The sequence below is a fragment of the Papio anubis genome, chromosome X (assembly GCF_008728515.1).
Source record: "Papio anubis isolate 15944 chromosome X, Panubis1.0, whole genome shotgun sequence".
Lineage (NCBI taxonomy): Eukaryota > Metazoa > Chordata > Mammalia > Primates > Cercopithecidae > Papio > Papio anubis.
The window spans coordinates 127,091,294-127,104,616 of NC_044996.1; the positions used below are offsets into that span (position 1 = coordinate 127,091,294).

Genomic DNA, 13,323 nt, shown 5'->3' on the forward strand with positions numbered 1-13,323 from the left:
ATTATAACAATTACACATCTTACACAGGTAACTAGACACAGGACAGGCATGTCTATAGGGTGAGCAGAGAGGAGGATCCACTAGATAGGCACCTGATATAGCAACCACTGCACAAGGAAGAAGATACAAACATGAGGAAATGGTGGGGGGGCGGGGTGCAAAAAGGGGCACCTTTGATAACGGAAGTCTTTATTGAGCACTTCCTACGTGTAAGGCAATGTGGTACCCACATACTGAGGGTATAGCCTCCATGGAGCTTACAGTAGAAAAGATCCTGGGATGTAGCTATGGTACAAGCATCAAAGCAAAGCATGTAGTACATAAATAAACATTACTTCTTGCAATTCTCCCAGCTTTATATGCCCATCCTTAGCTCACACCTGCAATCCCAGCACTTTGGGAGGCCAAGGCAGGCAGATAATGAGGTCAGGAGTTCAAGACCAGCCTGGACAACATGGTGAAACCCTGGCTCTGCTAAAAATACAAAAATTAGCCAGGCATGGGGGCACATGCCTGTAATCCCAGCTACTTGGGAGACTGAGGCAAGAGAATTGCTTGAACCCAGGAGGCGGAGGTTGCAGTGAGCCGAGATCACACCATTGCACTCCAGCATGGGGGACAGAGCAAGATTCCGTCTCAAAAAAGAAAAGAAAAGAAAATAACTCATGGCAAAAGCAAACTCAATTCAAGGCTGAATCAATATGTAGATTTCAAAGGAAATACTTGAAGAAGGTGATGCTGCAGTTATTCTTTGTACATGTGGAGAGGAACAGTGGGCAATAGCATTGTATACAGGCATGAGCTAACAACTTTACACCAAGAACAACTTGAATGAATGCTCACGCAATCACCAAGGTAATCAAAAACTTAGCATGGCAAAGATTTCCTAAAAAGAATTCAGTATGTAGGGACATTTACTATGGGAGAAAGAAACAAATCAGGATATAAAAAAATAACACCTTTATAGCACTTATATATAAATAAGCCCACCTGAACATAAAATGTTTAACAGAGACCAATTTAATGTAAAAGATAAGGCCACAGAATGTGAACCAGATTTGAAAATGGTGCTCCTGATGAAGATTAGTGCTCCTATACAATAGTGACAAAATTTCCTAAAACCATTCTAGGTGCATAAAATATGAAATAGCATAAATGCTGAGAAATATTGAACTATATCTAAGACACTGTATTTGGAAGAACAAAAGAATAAAGCAAATTTAATGAAACATTTCATTAAAACATTAAATACTTTGAGCAGATTAAAGGTGTCTGGAGGGAAAAAAACAGCCAAGAATTTTAAGTTTAAATATGGAAGAGAGCTAAAGCTGTTAGAAAAAATATTCTAATTCAGTTATAAATAGAAATGACATTCCTATATAAGGTTAACAGAACGGTGAGGGATAAAAGGTACTTTTAGAAAATTAAAGGGAATTTCTACAAAAACAATGAAAATAATACTGCAGACGACAATCAATCAAGAAAGGAGTTACAAAAATTTTAATGAAACAAGAGAAGAATATCTTACCTTGCAGAGATTATGACCTTTCTGGTAAATTACCAAGGTTCCATTGAACTAAAATTATTGGGTTTTGTAGCATTTCATTTCATGTCACACCCCTGCTTAAAATCTTTAACCGTTTCCCAGGAGACTTAGGGCAAGTTCAAAAACCCAGCAAATGGCCTACTAAGCCTTTTCAAGACCTGGCCCCTGTTGCCAACTTCTGCTTCAATGCCTGTTTCTTTATTTTCTGGTCATTGTAGATTTCTTTCAGTTTTTTTTTTTTTTTTTTTTTTTTGAGTCAGAGTCTCACTGTCACCCAGGCTGGAGTGCAGTGGCATAATCACGGCTCACTGCAGCCTCAAACTCCTGGGCTCAAGCAATCCTCCCAGCTTACTCTCTGGGAGTAGCTAGGACTACAGGAACATACCACCACACTCAGCTAATTTTGCGTTTTTGTAGAAATGGGGTTTTGCCATTTTGCCCAGGCTGGTCTCGAACTCCTGGGCTCAAGTGATCTGCCTGCCTCAGCCTCCCAAAGTACTGGGATTACAGGCATGAGTCACCACGCCCGGCCCTCTTTCAGTTCTTTAAAAGGTTCTGTTGTGCAAAAACCCCAGCTCTCTCACCTTGCCTCATCACATTTGCACCTTCTGTCTGAAAAACTTATTTCCCCAACTAGACCAGGTCCTTCTCATTCTTCAGGTCTCACTTAAATGTTACTTCCTCAGAGTGACCTTCTCACCTCTTCCCCCAAGGACAGACTCTCCAGCCCTACCCTGTTATATACAGTTGACCCTTGAACAACACAGGTTTGAACTGCATGGATCCACTTATACCCAGATTTTTTTTTCAATATAAATTACACTGAGTGTGCCTGCCTCTCCTGCCTCCCCTTCCACCTTCTCTACCTCTTCCACCTTTGCCCCTTCTGAGACAGCAAGACAACCCCTCCTCTTCCTCCTCAGCCTACTCAGTGTGAAGACAATGAGCACCTTTATAATGATCCACTTCCTCTTAACGAATAGTAAGTATCTTTTCTCTTCCTATGATTTTAATAATATTTTCTTCTCTGGCTTACGTTACTATAGGGATACACTACATAATACATATAACATACAAAATAACGTGTTAATTGACTATATTACCAGTAAGGCTTCCGGTCAACAGTAGGCTATTTTAGTAAAGTTTTTGGGGGGTCAAAAGTTATACTTGGATTTTTGACTGCGTGAGGGTCAGCACCCCAACCCCTACGTTGTTCAAGGGTCAGGCATACTCCCACAGTGTTCTGTAGTTCTCCTCTGCATCCATCTCAAGACTAAATTCTTTGGCCAGGCTTGGTGGCTCACACCTGTAATCCTAGCACTTTGGGAGACCAAGGTGGGTGGATCCCTTGAGGTCAGGAGTTTGAAATCAGCCTGGCCAACATGGTGAAACCCCGTCTCCACTGAAAATACAAAAATCAGCCAGGTGTGGAGGCACGCACCTGTAGTCCCAGCTACTTGGGAGGCTGAAGCACAAAAATCGCTTGAACCCAGGAGGTAGAGGTGGCAGTGAGCCAAGATTGCACCACTGCACTCCAGCCTGGGCGACAGAGTGAGATTCTGTCTCAAAAAATAATTAATTATTTGAGGGCAGGGCCTACTTACATCTTATTTATCACTCCATGTAGTCTCCAGCACAGTCTGGCACACACTACATACTCATTAAGTAATATTTGTTAAATGAATGAAGGACAGATCCTCAGGATGTAGGACAGATTATTTGAGAAATAAATAATTGATAAAGTATAAAACACCTACTTGCACAAAATTAGCTTTTGTCTACCCCAACTATTTTCAGTAACTACAATTAAAATCAAACTTTTTCTTTTCATTTGCATTGCTAAACTTGAATTTAGTGGTAATATTAGGAATAATGATTACTAGCAATTACAGTTAATATATCCCATAAGTGGCTGACAAACCTTGGTGGGGTGTGTGTCTAGGGGTGTGGATAAATTCTAGGATATATCACATCTGACCCAGCCTCTAGTAATCTGTGAAAGATTCTACTCATAAGGAAATTAGTTTCTAAAATCAGCAATGTCAGGGTAATCAGGTAAATCCAGGCAAGTTGTTCTTCAACTATTACTTACCACTCTTTTTATCTGCCGTATCTTCCTCATGAGACTGTATATGTTTACTTTAATTATCAAAATACAATCTCATACTTCCAAGAACCTAATCTTTAAACATAACACAAAATCTTTTTCTTTCTTTTGAGATGGAGTCTCGCTCTGTGGCCCAGGCTGGAATACAGTGGCGTGGCCTTGGCTCACTGCAACCCCTGCCTCCCAGGTTCATGGGATTCTCCCGACTCAGCCTCCTGAGCAGCTGGGGTTACAGGTGCGTGCCACCACACCCGGCTAATTTTTGTATTATTTGTAGAGACAGGGTTTCACCTTGTTGCCCAGGCTGGTCTCGAACTTCTGACCTCAAGTGATCTGCCCACCTCGGCCCTCCCAAAGTGCTGGCATTACAGGCATGAGCCACTGCGCCTGGCCCATAATACAAAATCTAAACCTGATATCTAAAATTGCAACTCATCTAAAATAATGTAAGGTAAGCTTTTTAAACAATATATATTATTTATATATGTTTTGTTAATTTCCAGAAACCAAAGTTGTTCTTACTATCAAAATCAAGTTACACTGGCACTTCATGTTACCATTTGATAGGGTCCAAAAAAAAAAAAAAAAGCAAGCCTATGCCTATTTCGAACCAGTTATGATTGAACTGACAGTAAACTATTAATATCAGACCAGCACTGTGTGTCTAACCTGTTTGCCATTAAAAATCCAGACACAACCAACCACACAACGAGTTACTGATTTACCTGCCTGGTATATATAAGGGTCACTTTCCACTGAGAAATGTTCACCTAAAAGCAAAGAAAATTAGATACAGTTTCCCAAAACACTTTACTTCTAACCAAACCATTACATTCCTCTACTATATGTACCCAAAAACATAACGTCCCTAAGCAGTGTCCGTCCACACAAGCAATACACCAAGCAAAGGAGGAAACCTGCACAAGTGGGGATCAGCCTGTGCTGATGAGACTTCCCATTCCCAAGCTGGCCTTACTCCCCAGCCCACCCTAGAAGGTCACTAAGAAGAAAATGATGCAGGCAGGAAAAGGCAGTTACGGTACCTTGCATGTTAAGCTGTTTGCAAATCCCATCACAATCCAGTCTGAAGTAGACGAAGTGTCTAAATATCTGAATTTGATGAAGCCTGCTCTATGACATGCACATTAGGCACGGATCTGTCAAGAGGGATTAGAGGTCCAAACAATAAAATGCACAATGTTATTAGCTTAAAATCAAGAAAACCAATTGTTTCCCTGTGCTCTTACATTTGGAAGTAACTTTTTCTTGCACAATAATTATGTTACTTTTACCTTCATTTCTTTTCCCTGCATTCCCAACATATCACCAAGAATGTTGTATTTTATTTGCTGGTTTAAAAAAGATCAAATGAAAATAAAATTTAAGCCACAAACACAAGGTAATTTATACCATTTGCCATTATGATCCTTTAAATTTTGCTATGTATTATGCTTAGGCAAGAATTTTTGAAAATACAAAAAGCATTAATAAATGATAATATGTGTGGATTTTTTTTTTGAAACGGAGTCTCGCTCTCGTTGCCCAGGCTGGAGTCTAATGGTGCCATCTTGGCTCACCGCAACCTCCACCTCCCGGGTTCAAGCAATTCTCCTGCCTCAGGCTCCCGAGGAGCTGGGATTACAGGCATGTGCCACCACACTCGGCTAATTTTGTATTTTTAGTAGAGACGGTTTCTCCATGTTGCTCAGGCTGGTCTCGAACTCCCGACCTCAGGTGATCCGTCTGCCTTGGCTTCCCAAAGTGCTGGAATTACAGGCGTGAGCCACCACGCCCAGCCAAGAAGTGTGTGTGTGTGTGTGTGTGTGTGTGTGTGTGTGTGTGTATATATTTTTTTTTTTTTTTTTTTTTTTTTTTTTTGAGACAGGGTTTCACTCCTGTTGCCCAGGCTGGAGTGAATGGTACGATCTTGGCTCATTGCAACCTCTGCCTCCCAGGCTCAAGCCATCCTCCCACCTCAGCCTCCCAGAAGGCTGGGACTACAGGTGTACACCACTGCACTCAACTGATTTTTGTATTTTTTGTAGAGACAGGGTTTCACCATGTTGGCCAGGCTGGTCTCAAACTCCTGACCTCAAATGAAATGCCTGCCTTGGCCTCCCAAAGTGCTGAGATTACAGGCGTGAGCCACCTACACCTGGCCTCCAGAAGATATTTTTTAAGGACATCTTTTAGGCCAGGCACACTGGTTCATGCCTGTAATCCCAGCACTTTGGGAGGCCAAAGTAGGGGAATGGCTTGAGCCCCGGAGTTCAAGACCAGCCTGAACAAAACTGTGAGAACCCGTCTCTACAAAATACAAAAAAATTAGCCAGGCATGGCGGCCTGCGCCTATAGTCCCAGCTACTCAGGAAGCTGAGGTGGGAGGATCACTTGAGCCTGGGGAGGCAGAGGCTGCAGTGAGCCATGATCACACTACTGTACTCTAGCCTGGGTGACAGACTTGAGACCCTGTCTCACCCTTAGAAAAAAAAAAAAAAAAGACATCTGTTAAGATCTACATGATTTCATTTGTCAATGTCTGATGATAAAGAGATCTAGGTTGGCCAGGCACGGTAGCTTACACCTGTAATCCTAGCACTTTGGGAGGCCGAGGCAGGCAGATCACCTGAGGTCAGGGGTTCAAGACCAGCCTGGCCAACATGGTGAAACCCTGTCTCTACTAAAAACACAAAAATTAGCCAGGCATGGTGGCACATGCCTGTAATCCCAGCTACTTGGGAGACTGAGGCAGGAGAATCGCTTGAACCCAGGAAGCAGAGGTTGCAGTGAGCCGAGATCACACCACTGTACTCTGGCCTGGGTGACAGTGAGATCACATCTTAAAAAAAAAAAAAGAAAGAAAGAAAGAAATTAGCCAGGCGCAGTGGCGTGTGCCAGTAGCTCCAGCTACTCAAGAGGCTGAGGTGGGAGGATCGCTCAAGTCTGGGAGGTGGAGGTTGCAGTGAAGTTAGATCACAGCACTGCACTCCAGCCTGGGCAACAGAGTGAGACCCTGTCTCAAAAAAAAAGAAAAGAGGTCTAGGTGAAGCAAGTAAATAAGGTTTAAAAAACTCATTGACAGGAGAGAATTTTGGGGGTGATGGAAATGTTCTAAAACTGGACTGTAATGATAGCTATGCCAACTCCATAAATTCACTTAAAAATAATGGAATCATACACTAAAAAGGTGAGTTTTATGGTATGTAAAGTACCCCTCCATTACGTTATAAAGAAATCAACAAAATTTTGTCATCCCAGCACTTTGGGAGGCCAAGGCAGGCAGATCACAAGGTCAGGAGATCAAGACCATCCTGGCTAACACGGTAAAACCCCGTCTCTACTAAAAATACAAAAAAAAATTAGCCAGGCGTGGTGGCGGGCGCCTGTTAGTCCCAGCTACTCAGGAGGCTGAGGCAGGAGAATAGTGTGAACCTGGGAGGCAGAGCTTGCAGTGAGCTGAGACCGCACCACTGCACTCCAGCCTGAGCGACAGAGCGAGACTCCATCTCAAAAAAAAAAAAGAAATCAACAAATTAACGCACAGGTACCATCTGTGTAGAAATATGGTCCTGCTTCGGCCAAGATTATTTCTGGCCCTGAGGCTCTACAGTATTCATCAGCACTTTCTAACTTTAATAAGTAACAAAAGTGATTTTAATCGATTACAGAAAAAGATGTTAAGTCCTCTTTTTTTCTAACATGGACTTTTAAGTGTTCTTTTAGGGTACATAACTGTTTAGTTCTCTTAATGATAGGTCTTACTTTTAAAAAAAAAATTCAGAGCCAGGCGTGGTGGCTCACGCCTGTAGTCCCAACACTTTGGGAGGCCGAGGCAGGAGGATCACCTGAGGTCAGGAGTTCGAGACCACTTGGCCAATATGGTGAAACCCCATCTCTATTAAAAATGCAAAAAAGTTAGCCGGGCATGGTGGCGGGCGCCTGTAATTCCAGCTACTCAGGAGGCTAAGGCAAGAGAATCACTTGAACCCAGGAGGCAGAGGTTGCGGTAAGCCGAGATCCCATCACTGCACTCCAGCCTGGGTGACAGAGCAGCACTCTGTCTCATTAAAAAAAAAAAAAAATTTAAAAATTAAAAAAAAAAATTTTAATCACAAGAAGCTTTAAATAGCAGAAAGTTCTACTTTCACATAGAAAAATTTTCAGAGTCCAACCTCTGTATTAGCACACAACAAGGGGTGGGTGCGGTGGCTCATGCCTGTAATCCTAGCACTTTGGGAGGCTGAAGCGGGTGGACTGCCTGAGCTCAGGAGTTTGAGACCAGCCTGAGCAACACGGTGAAACCCACCTCTACTAAAATACAAAAAAATTAGCTGGGCATGGCAGCATGCACCTGTAATCCCAGTTACTTGGGAGGCTGAGGCAGGAGAATTGCTTGAACCCAGGAGGTGGAGGTTGCAGTGAGCAGAGATCACGCCATTGCACTCCAGTCTGGGCAACAGAGCGAGATTCCGTCTTAAAAAAAAACACACACACACACACAATAATAGTATATCTCTATAGACTTTACCTCCAGATTTTATTTCACTGGTCATAATTACACAAGAGGTGCCCATCTGCAAATTATAATGGCTGCCATTTTATTTCAAAGGTATATCTAAGCCACAAAATTGAATTCAAGGAGTATCTTCGTAGCCTTTATTAGTGTAGCAAATTTAATCAAAGTCCATCAAAGGTTATAATGCAATATCCAGAAACACGAAATACCAAGTAGCTAATTAGAAACAACTACCTCATTTTTGGCATGATTATGTACAGCCTTCATTTATGAAGAAACATAACCTCTGTTAGAAAAGTCTGACCCTCTGGTTAGAAAAGTCTGCACTTCCAACTGTTCTATCCAGCAGTCCTGATGGATCTGAGTTCAGTCCCCCATACGACTGACTAAAGGTCCAGCAGCCTTGCCAATGTAGCCTGTGAACTCCAAGAAGCATATGTATACCTTCAGTACCACCCCAGGCATGATATACAGTAGGAACTCAAAATACCCTTGGGGTGGACCTGGCGGTGGCTCATGCCTATAGTCCAAGCACTTTGGGAGGCCAAAGCAGGAGGGTCGCTTGACGCCAGGAGTTCAAGACCAGCCTGAGCAGCATCATAAGACCTTGCCTCTATTAAAAATAAAGAAAAACTGGCCTGGTATGGGAGCACGTGCCTGTAGTCGCCAGCTACTAGGGAGGCTGAGGTGGGAGGATTGATTGAGTCTACCAGGTTAAGGGTGCAGCAAGCTGTGATAACACCACTGCACTCCAGCCTGGGCAACGGAGTGAGACCCCGTGTCAAAAATAAATATGCTTGGGAAATCAGTTTCCTAAAGAGAAGCAGAAAGCATGGTTTTGAAGAGTACAGCTTCAAGTCAGACCAGTTCGGATGGCAATTTTGCTGCTTCTGATGACTAGCTGGGTAATCTCAGCAAAGTACTTTATTTCTCTGAGCCCATTTGACATGTATACAGGAGGTAAGAAGACCTACTTCATAGAGCTGTTGTGAGAATACACATGTATTCATGCAAATAAATTACTTGTCACAGTGTCTGGCATTCAGTACGGCTCAATAGATGGAGTATTATAATTATTACAGAGAAGACTGCCCAAAAGAGAGACCACACCCAAAACTTGACCCTGATTAGGATTATCTCAAACACAAATGTTTCTAAGAGCTTAATTCAAAGTATTGACAATCAATTTCAAATACCTGAATGGGCTAGTTCCTTTTAACCTAATAAATAACTTTCTATTAATTCCCAAATCTGAAATGTTTAAATGTTATCAGTCTCTAGGTAGAAGGTCCTTACCCTCAGCTTTCACACCCACCAACAGAATTGCACCCAAGCTCGTATCTCAGTGTGAAGAAATGTACAAACTTGAATGAGAAATGAGGCCAGATCTTTGATTAATTCAGTAATCCATGTACTGCTCTACACACATAAAAAAAAATTCTAAAAACGATCAAAACCTAAAATCTGAACACTAAAATTGTGCGTCACCAACAAAAGATTTCTAACGTCGAGCTTGAGATTGAAAGTAAATTAGAAAAACCTCCAAACAGAAAGTTTAAATGTAGTCTTTTAATTGCATTACTGTCCTAAGTTGAAATGTAGTCCAACTGATGCCATGATCAGATAATAAAGAATCTGTGAGATTCTATCTCCTCCTTTATCAAGAAATTTGATGTTGCCAAATTATTTGATGTTGGGAAAAAAAAAAAAAACTTTAAAATCTAAAATTACCCAATTCTAAGCAAATAGCTTTTTCTACTTAGAAAGCAACTTAATACTTCAAATTGTGCTATTCTTGTACCAAAGTTAAGGGTTATCTAAAAGATTTCCCTCACGTTTTAGATCTATGCATGTGAATTAATTTATTCCTAAATGCCTCACTATTATTTGACATCAACTTATTACATGAAAAAGTCATATCCCCACAGTAACTGCCAAAAATCAGGTACTGTGTTAGAATACCTTCTAATATCTAGAGGAAATAAAGATCACCAGTTATCAAAACGGCAGGGGACAGAATGTGAAATTTTAACAGACATGTTGAAGAAAACCTATTTTCCTTGCTCTCTTTACAAATTTCTCACAGCCAATTTCTCAGATAAAGCTAAATTTTCTTTTACAGAGTAAATTGAAATGAAAATCATAATGAAAGGTTAACTTTCTGCAAGAGAAGCCACTGTCATTTCCAACAATGCAGCTATTGTTAAGAGTCTCTCATAGATTCCTGGACACCGTGGTGAAACAAGGCTAGGGGTGATACTTAAAGGAATTTCTCCACCTCTGTCTTTCAGTTTGTAATGTAACAATACTGTACCTTCAAAGTAGAAACACCATGTAAAATCTGGTTCCCGTTAACTGAAACTGCCTTAACCCCAAGCAGCATATTTGCAACCGAATACATCGGATTCGCAGTCAACCTTCTATTACCCATCTATGCGAGATGGCCCTGCGATTTCTTTCAATGGGAGCCTTTCCTTTTAAAACCCCAGGGGACACAATAGATGCCACACTCTGATTTAAATAATTCCAAGAAAATTACAATATAAACAAAAGCAGACTTAGGGAACTTGCATAAGTAAAAATCAAAAACCTAAGAAAAAGGGGTAAAAAAATACCAACCACAAACCCCTAAATCATGAATAAATTTTATGACTGAGCCAGGAAAAAAGGAATACTCTCTGGACAAAGAATTCTATTTCAAATTTTTTAAAAAATATATCAGATTTTGCTTTTAAAAAATTTAGGCTTAGGAAATACGCTAAACAACAAAACTGGAATACTCAACTGTTTGATATATATACATATAGCAAATTAATCGCTGCATTGACTGTGTTAAAAAGGCAAGACAATTCAAAGAGATTTGATACCCTCTCCAATTGAGGAACCCCCAACTACTCTGAAATGGCAGATTATTTAACACTCTTGGAATGGTTAACTTTATTTAGAATGCCTCTTTTGGAGTTCTATTATTTAATACAGCCAAACGGAATTTTTCCCTAATTAGGTTTCCTTGTACTTGTGAAATGCTCACCATACAGTGCTGGCAGCATTAGCTCTACAGCTTCTCTCTTCTGGCTCCTTCCCCCCTCCACCACCCCCGCCCCGAAAAAAAGATTTCCTTCCCAAATGTTCTCTTCTCTGCATTTGTCAACAGAAACACCTACTGGTGGTGTCAAACTGCTAAGACTGCTGCAGGCTTCCTTATTCCTGGTTTCAGTGTCAACGCCAAAAATTCTCAATCCTAAAATAGTACTTTTAATAAAAAGAAATTAAAAGTCTTGCTAGGTACCCAACCTATCATATTCTCGAAAAGCAGCATGCCTTTTTAAAAAATCTATTATTAATGGACCCTAATTGGATTGTTAATCATAAGATCATATTATCCCCTTCAACACTAAGATACAGAAACAAGTAAATATAGCCTCTTCACATTTTGTGAATAACACATTTTAAAACACTTAAAGGGAATAAAAACAAATTTACATCTAAGTGTCACTCACATGTAATTCCGAATAGCCTCGGTGAAGATGTCTTTTTTGTAACCCTACACCAAGAAAGAAACAAGCTGGAAATGTTCCAGCAGATGTTACCTAAAATGATAATCCTGTTCTATACACATCTCTGTCTCCTGTTTCAGACAAACGCTCTCAGACAAATTAATTTGTCTAATCTTTTACATTTAACTATATAACCATTACGTTCAAACAAACCTAATTCAGATGCACAGAAATAAATCATTCGGTGTCAACAATACTTTCTAAAATCAGCTTAAATTCCAGCCAATTAAAATAGATTATGCTAACAGAATACTGATCTGCAACTACTTAAATATCACAGCACCCGTCTAATCTCACTGTAGAGATACTAAGGTCAGGCTTTTCTTATTCAGGCATCTGTGCTTTAACACTCAAGTGAAGCGAAAAACAAAACCCTCAAGGAAGATCTGCCTTTACACTGAAATATGTTCAGGTTATTTTTTCCCACAACGTGGGCACAAAACGTGTCAATGCAAGGAGGACCTGTTCGTTCTGGGAGACGGTTCCAAACCCCAGAACCCGATTTCTATGAGGGTCCAAAGGGTATCAAGGTCTGAGAAGGGGCCATTCTTCTTCCCCGCACTATGCCAGTCATGAACTTCAGAGCATCGCCTGAAACTTGTTCGGGGGAGGTTGCGGAGCCGTGGGGCCAGCGGCGGGTCGCTCGCCCACCCTCCCGGGCAGCCAAGGTCAGAAGGGCCAGAGCCGCGACTGGAGTCTCGGGCTCCCTCCGAACTCCGGCAGGGGGCTCGGGCGCGCAGGCCCCTCCTCGGCGCCGGCGGGAAGGGGCTTCCCTCGCCGCAAGCCCCGGGGAGCTCTTGCCGCGGGAGCGGCGGGGCGGGGACGCCGCAGACCCGCCGCTGAGGGGAGCCCCGCGAGGTGGGCTCGACCCATCGCCCCTCTTTCACACCCTTTCGCCTCCCCACACCCCAAAAGGCAGCCCCAGCCCCTCGGAGGAAGCCCTTCCAGAGGTGCAGCGGAGCGCTGAGGAGGGGCTACTCCGGGCTGGGACACCCTCACCGCGTCGCCCCGTTCCGGGGGGACCGGCGCCGCCGCCCCTTCTCTCGTCCGCCCGGGGGGACCGGGTGGGTCCCCACTCTCAGGAGAAGCTGGGTGAACGCGGGGCCGATGTAAGGGCAAGAAGGCTTGGCGGGCGGGTGGCGGCGCGACTACTCACCCCGCCGAGTCCCCCACTTCTAGCAGGGGACCCCACAGCTCCTGAGGACGCCGTCGCCGCTTTACCTTCCCCAGCGGCAGAGACAACTAATCGAAACCTCCGGCCCCGCCCTCTAGCAGAAGCGAACGCGCAGCCTAATTTGCTAACTGCCCCGCCCCAGCCGGCCCGTTCTGACCAATGGAAAAGCGCCTCAGGTTCTGCCCGATCCCGCCTTTACCCCGCCCCCTTCTGGTAGGAGCCAATGAGAAGGAAGCGCTTGTCTTGGGGTTCGGGCTCGCGCCGCTCGTGCTCGAGTCTCCGAAGCCGAAGAATGCTGGTTCCTTATACAAGCTCGCCTGCGCGCTCACGCGCGCGCCGCGCCTCCTGGCACGCCAGGTTTGGTTGCCCCGCCAAGCCCTAGCAACCTGGGCTGGAGAGGCTGAGAGGGGCGGGGCCCGAGCC

At 43.2% G+C, this 13,323-nt stretch overlaps 1 protein-coding gene across 3 annotated transcripts in view; it reads right to left on the reverse strand.

Annotated features, from left to right (window-relative positions):
• CDKL5 (cyclin dependent kinase like 5) overlaps positions 1-12,993 on the reverse strand; it is a 225,932-nt gene extending 212,939 nt beyond the window's left edge. For all 3 annotated transcript variants that reach the window (XM_031660487.1, XM_031660488.1, XM_031660484.1), the window contains exon 1: positions 12,883-12,993. The gene's annotated coding sequence lies outside the window, so the exon portion shown is untranslated. The remainder of the gene's footprint in view (positions 1-12,882) is intronic.
• Between the last annotated feature and the right edge of the window lie 330 nt (positions 12,994-13,323).